Source organism: Fistularia commersonii, unplaced genomic scaffold (assembly GCF_037954325.1).
Source record: "Fistularia commersonii isolate RoL2024-O1a breed Wild unplaced genomic scaffold, RoL_Fcom_v1.0 HiC_scaffold_39, whole genome shotgun sequence".
In the NCBI taxonomy this organism is placed as follows: Eukaryota; Metazoa; Chordata; class Actinopteri; order Syngnathiformes; family Fistulariidae; genus Fistularia; species Fistularia commersonii.
In genome coordinates this window covers 432501-440000 of record NW_028233997.1, presented here as the reverse complement: position 1 = coordinate 440000, position 7500 = coordinate 432501, and positions in this window count along the sequence as shown.

The following is a 7500-nucleotide window of genomic DNA, read 5'->3' as shown; positions in this document are numbered from 1 at the left end:
GGAATATTCTGCATCACTTCATCCAACTCATTCCAGAACTTCTCCTTCTCTTCAGGTTCACATCCCACCTGTGGCGCATAGCCACTAACAACACTGAGCATCACACCTTCAATTTCCAATTTCAGACTCATAAGTCTATCTGACATTCTTTTCACCTCTAGGACGTTCCTTACAAACTCCTCCTTCAAGATGACTCCTACTCCATTTCTCTTCTTGTCAGCACCATAATAGTATAACTTAAAGCCTGCTCCTAAGCTTCTAGCCTTACTACCCTTCCACCTGGTCTCCTGGACACACAGTATATCCAGCTTCCTTCTCTGCATCGTGTCCATCAACTCTCTACCTTTTCCTGTCATAGTCCCAATATTCAAAGTCCCTACTCTCAGTCCCAGGCTCTTTCCTTTCCTCCTCTCTCTCTGCTTCCGAACACGCACTCCTCCTCTTCTTCTTCTTCTTGTTCTTCGACCCACAGTAGCCCGATTTCCATTAGTACCCTGTAGGTCATCAGTACCAATGGCGGTCGTTGTTAACCCGGTCCGCGACCCATCCGGTATGGTATAGTTATGGTTGACTCGCATGTTTGGTTTTGGCAAACGTTTTACGCCGGATGCCCCTCCTGACGCAACCCTCTGCATTTATCCGGGCTTGGGACCGGCACAGGGAGACACTGCTCCGTGCCCCCCCCCCCCCCCCCCAAAGGCAGGCTTGGAGAGACACGGGCCAGTGCCGCCCTGAGGCTGCATTACCCTCTCTTTCTTACATTTATTATAAAAATATGCTTATCTTCCTTTTAGCTCATCACACATGTCTTTATGATTTTCAGTCCATGCCTCAGCCGGCCTGAAGCTCCACTGATGCGCATGTGCGGATGCCTCTATCTAGCGGACATAAAATAAAGACAATCATTCAAATGTGAATGAGTCGGCGTGATGCTCCGGGATGTGTGGAGCTCAGGGAGCTCCACGAGTGAGGGAGTTAAGTTAGGGCGGGGGTGCAAGTAGGCTCTAGGATTCCCCGAGTCGGGGCGAGCGATGGGTTTAGAGGCGTATCGCATTGAAGATAATGGCCGCATATCCTTCTTGGACTTTTCTAAAGCCTTTGACTCGGTCGAACATCCATTTATCATAGCAACGCTCGAACATTTTGGATTTGGTTAAATATTCAGGAATGTGATCCGTGGGCTCTATGAGAATATTCATAGCTGTGTCACCCTGCCAAGCGGCACCACTCCGAGCTTCCATGTTGATGTGGGAATCCCCCAAGGTTGCCCCATCTCACCCTATTTATTTATAATTGCTACCGAAATGCTAGCCGTTTATGTTGAAAAGAGCAACGATATCCAAAAGTTAGACGTGCTGGGGACTGAAATTGTTATTAGCCTGCTGGCAGATGACACAACCTTAGTTTTGAAAAATGAACATCAAGTCCCAATAAGTGCCGAAAACAACCAAAACATTCTCCAAGGCTTCAGGATTGTCATTAAACTTAAAGAAATGCAAACTTCTTGCGCTGCATGACTCGCCACTAAAGGAAATCAGCGATGTTTCCATGAAATCAGAAATAAAATACTTGAGCATTTTCCTATCCAAGGACCAAACGTTAAATCAATCCAGGAACATTGAATCTAAACTGAATCAAAGTAAAGCTTAATTCTAATATATGGCTCCAGAGAGATTTATCAATATTAGGCCGGATATATTTGACTAAAATGGATGTGTTTATCCAGATGTATATACCCAGCGTATTCCAATGCTGCTCCAAATCAACTCGTAAAATCTGTTAACCAAATCAATTTCAACTTTATCTGGAGGAACAGACCACACCATCTAAGAAAAATCACATATGGTGAAAGAAACAAGTGAAGGAGGGCTGAAAGTGATAGAGTCGGACTGCTTGAATGGGACATTGAAGGTGAACTGGTTGAAATCCTGGATCAAACCTCATCGTTCTTTCTGGTATTGTACTCCAAACTACTTATTCAACAAAGTCGGCGGCCTGAGTCTTCTGCTTATCTCTGACTTGGATATCAACAAGATTCCTGTCAAATGTTCAGAGTTCCATAAACAAATATTATTATACTGGAAAATGATATACGTACACAATTTCTCACCACACAGTATAATAGTTTGGAACAATCGATATGTACTGCATGGCAACAAACCTCTGTTTTACAAGGAATGCTTTGAGAAAGGTATATGGTCGATAATTGACTTGATGGATGACACTGGCAGTCCTCTGGACAATGAGCAGTTCTGTACTACACACAGATTCAAGCCTCCCATATTAGAGTTGCTAAAGTTACGAAACGCACTGCCTCGACAATTTGTATTCCTGACCAAAAATATAATGACGCACCGAACCGTACAACCACAGTTACCCCGACTATCACTCCAGGGAATCTCAATTGTGGACAGAAAGCGCGGCAACTCCTTTATTAGGAAATGTTTCACAGGAAACTTATTCCCTGGACGTCAAAAAAAAAAAAAAAGGATATTTTAAATAAATTTGATGAGGAATCGATTGCCACGCTGCGAACCATGTATCTGACTCTACCCATACCCCCAAGGCAAAAGAGACCCACTTCAAAATTATGACTGACATCTACCCATCTAAGGAATTATCGAGGGTACGCTTTAATTTTGAAGATAATATTTGTACATTTTGTGAAGACAACATTGAAACCACTGACCATATATTTTTTCTCCTTCTCATTCCATCGTCACCAGTTTCCTTCTCAAAAGATGATATAACATTCTGTTTACTTATAAGCAACATAACAGATGAACTCTGTGTCAATGTTCTTTTAGGCCTGGCCAAGTTCTTCATTCACAAGAACAGAATGCAAAAATGCTCCCCAAATTTTAATGTCTTCATAAACGATTTTGAAATATAAAAAAAAAAAAAAAAAAATCCTTAAAACTTATGGAAAAATCCAAAAACTAAAAAATATAGTTACCCATGTCCGAGGTTCCTTTTTTTTTTGGTAAAAAAAAAAAAACAAAAAAAAAAAAACAACTTGATTACATGTTACATTCCCCTTGCAATTTTTTTTTTTTTTTTCGTTTTAATTTCTTATTTGTCTATCTATTGATTTAATTACTTCCTTTTAATTTCTTTTTTTGTCTCGCACTGTAAATTTCTCACAAACCTGTAACACTATTAACTTCTCATTACATACAGAACAAATGTCCTGATGTCCGTTGCTTCCTCATCCCTGGTTGTTTCATTGACATTCAGTTCTACCTTGCTATGTTTATTTGTACATTTGTATATTTGGGTGTACTATTTATGTTCAATTAAAAACAGTTTGATGTCTGAGATTCCTTGTGAACCGCCAACTTAATTACATGTTATATTCCCCTCACAATTTTTTTTTTTCGTTTTTAATTTTATTTTTCTATCTATTTATTTAATTATATCCTTCTAATTTTCTTTTTTTGTCTAGCATTAAAAATTTCTCGCAAACCGTTAACACTATTAACTTCTGATTACTTACACCACGAATGCGCTTATGCCCCCCCAACCATCCCGCTTTTTCCGTACGGAGGCAGACACTGAGATCGAAAGCAAATGGGTGTCATTGAAATGCAGTAACAGGGTGATAACAGCCGTGTTCGAAGTGTGTAGGGGCTTATAGGAGAGCAGAAGCACGTCACGCAATTCACCTGAGTTCGGAGGATCGGGAGTACCAGGGCCCATAGCGGAGAAGCGGAAGAGCGGAGTTATGTGTCTCTTCTCAAAGGCGGGGAAACTGGGGGGCAGCAGGACCCCTTAGACCGGCTAATGTGAGTCTTCTCCGGACATAGATCACCCGGACTTATGACTGGAGCTCCCGGACCTCTGGGCACACACATATGTGAATGAGTGGATGAGCTAATGTTGGTTTGGTTGTGGATACGTTTCGGCCAATGCTATCAGCACAGCTATGATTATCCCCAGAACGTTGAGAACGAGCTCCCGGAACTCCAGACATGCGTATATAAAAGAGTGGAATTAAGGTGTGTGTGTGTGTGTGTGTGTGTGTGTGTGTGTGTGTGTGTGTGTGTGTGTATACGTGTGGGACAGAAGTAATGTTGGGGACAGAAATTGCTATTAGCCTGCTGGCAGATGACACAACCTTAGTTTTGAAAAATGAACATCAAGTCCCAATAAGTGCTGAAAAAAACCAAAACATTCTCCAAGGCTTCAGGATTGTCATTAAACTTAAAGAAATGCAAACTTCTTGCGCTGCATGACTCGCCACTAAAGGAAATCAGCGATGTTTCTATGAAATCAGAAATAAAATACTTGAGCATTTTCCTATCCAAGGACCAAACGTTAAATCAATCCAGGAACATTGAATCTAAACTGAATCAAAGTAAAGCTTAATTCTAATATATGGCTCCAGAGAGATTTATCAATATTAGGCCGGATATATTTGACTAAAATGGATGTGTTTATCCAGATGTATATACCCAGCGTATTCCAATGCTGCTCCAAATCAACTCGTAAAATCTGTTAACCAAATCAATTTCAACTTTATCTGGAGGAACAGACCACACCATCTAAGAAAAATCACATATGGTGAAAGAAACAAGTGAAGGAGGGCTGAAAGTGATAGAGTCGGACTGCTTGAATGGGACATTGAAGGTGAACTGGTTGAAATCCTGGATCAAACCTCATCGTTCTTTCTGGTATTGTACTCCAAACTACTTATTCAACAAAGTCGGCGGCCTGAGTCTTCTGCTTATCTCTGACTTGGATATCAACAAGATTCCTGTCAAATGTTCAGAGTTCCATAAACAAATATTATTATACTGGAAAATGATATACGTACACAATTTCTCACCACACAGTATAATAGTTTGGAACAATCGATATGTACTGCATGGCAACAAACCTCTGTTTTACAAGGAATGCTTTGAGAAAGGTATATGGTCGATAATTGACTTGATGGATGACACTGGCAGTCCTCTGGACAATGAGCAGTTCTGTACTACACACAGATTCAAGCCTCCCATATTAGAGTTGCTAAAGTTACGAAACGCACTGCCTCGACAATTTGTATTCCTGACCAAAAATATAATGACGCACCGAACCGTACAACCACAGTTACCCCGACTATCACTCCAGGGAATCTCAATTGTGGACAGAAAGCGCGGCAACTCCTTTATTAGGAAATGTTTCACAGGAAACTTATTCCCTGGACGTCAAAAAAAAAAAAAAAGGATATTTTAAATAAATTTGATGAGGAATCGATTGCCACGCTGCGAACCATGTATCTGACTCTACCCATACCCCCAAGGCAAAAGAGACCCACTTCAAAATTATGACTGACATCTACCCATCTAAGGAATTATCGAGGGTACGCTTTAATTTTGAAGATAATATTTGTACATTTTTTGAAGACAACATTGAAACCACTGACCATATATTTTTTCTCCTTCTCATTCCATCGTCACCAGTTTCCTTCTCAAAAGATGATATAACATTCTGTTTACTTATAAGCAACATAACAGATGAACTCTGTGTCAATGTTCTTTTAGGCCTGGCCAAGTTCTTCATTCACAAGAACAGAATGCAAAAATGCTCCCCAAATTTTAATGTCTTCATAAACGATTTTGAAATATAAAAAAAAAAAAAAAAATCCTTAAAACTTATGGAAAAATCCGAAAACAAAAAAATATAGTTACCCATGTCCGAGGTTCCTTTTTTTTTTGGTAAAAAAAAAAAAAAAAAACAAAAAAAACAACTTGATTACATGTTACATTCCCCTTGCAATTTTTTTTTTTTTTTTTCGTTTTAATTTCTTATTTGTCTATCTATTGATTTAATTACTTCCTTTTAATTTCTTTTTTTGTCTCGCACTGTAAATTTCTCACAAACCTGTAACACTATTAACTTCTCATTACATACAGAACAAATGTCCTGATGTCCGTTGCTTCCTCATCCCTGGTTGTTTCATTGACATTCAGTTCTACCTTGCTATGTTTATTTGTACATTTGTATATTTGGGTGTACTATTTATGTTCAATTAAAAACAGTTTGATGTCTGAGATTCCTTGTGAACCGCCAACTTAATTACATGTTATATTCCCCTCACAATTTTTTTTTTTCGTTTTTAATTTTATTTTTCTATCTATTTATTTAATTATATCCTTCTAATTTTCTTTTTTTGTCTAGCATTAAAAATTTCTCGCAAACCGTTAACACTATTAACTTCTGATTACTTACAGCACGATTGCGCTTATGCCCCCCCACCCATCCCGCTTTTTCCGTACGGAGGCAGACACTGAGATCGAAAGCAAATGGGTGTCATTGAAATGCAGTAACAGGGTGATAACAGCCGTGTTCGAAGTGTGTAGGGGCTTATAGGAGAGCAGAAGCACGTCACGCAATTCACCTGAGTTCGGAGGATCGGGAGTACCAGGGCCCATAGCGGAGAAGCGGAAGAGCGGAGTTATGTGTCTCTTCTCAAAGGCGGGGAAGCTGGGGGGCAGCAGGACCCCTTAGACCGGCTAAGGTGAGCCTACTCCGGACAGAGATCACCCGGAGTTATGACTGGAGCTCCCGGACCTCTGGGCACACACATATGTGAATGACTGGATGAGCTAATGTTGGTTTGGTTGTGGATACGTTTCGGCCAATGCTATCAGCACAGCGATGATGAGTTCAGGTGTGTCTGTGTGTGTTTGTGTGTTTGTGTGTGTGTGTGTGTGTGTGTGTGTGTGTGCGTGTGTTTGTGTGTGTGTGAGAGTTTGTTTTTGTGGGTTGGGGGGGGTTCCCGCGGACACGGAGTACCAGGGCCTGGAGCGGATGAGGTGAGGAGCGGAGGAGAGCAGAAGCCCGGACCGTGATTCGCTTGTGTCCAGCGGCTCGGGAGTTCCAGGGCCCGAAACGGAGGAGCGGAGGAGCGGAGGAGCGGAGGAGCGGAGGAGCGGAGGAGCGGAGGACAGCAAAACCCCTTTCTGCAATTCGCCTGAGTCCGGCGGATCGGTAGTACCTGGTTCCGCAGCGGATGAGCGGAGGAGTGGAGGAGATGTTTCTCTTCTCAGAGGCGGCGAGGGGGGGGGGGGGCAGGACCCCTTACCCTTATCCCCCCCGGACGTTTGAGTGGAGCTCCCGGACCTCCGGGCACGCACATGCGAATGACTGGATCACAGGGAGTGCCAGGGCCTGGAGCGGATGAGCAGAGGAGAGGCGGAGGGCAGAAGCCCGGCCCTGTTCAAGAGTTCCAGGGTCCAAAGCGGGGGAGCGAAGAAGCGGAGGAGGGGAGGAGAGCAGAAGAGCAAAAAACTGGCCCGGAATTCACCGAAGTCCCGCGGATCGGGAGTTCCAGGGCCCGGAGCGGAAGAGCGGAGGAGCGGAGGAGAGGAGGAGCGGAGCAAAGCTAAGCCCGTCTTAACAACAAGGAAATTACAGATGAGGCTATAATTTCTAATGAAAACTTTAAATTCTATAGCCACGTATACACTTCGACATTGTCAAAAAGCGATTGTGACTCCTTTCCATTAAATATTC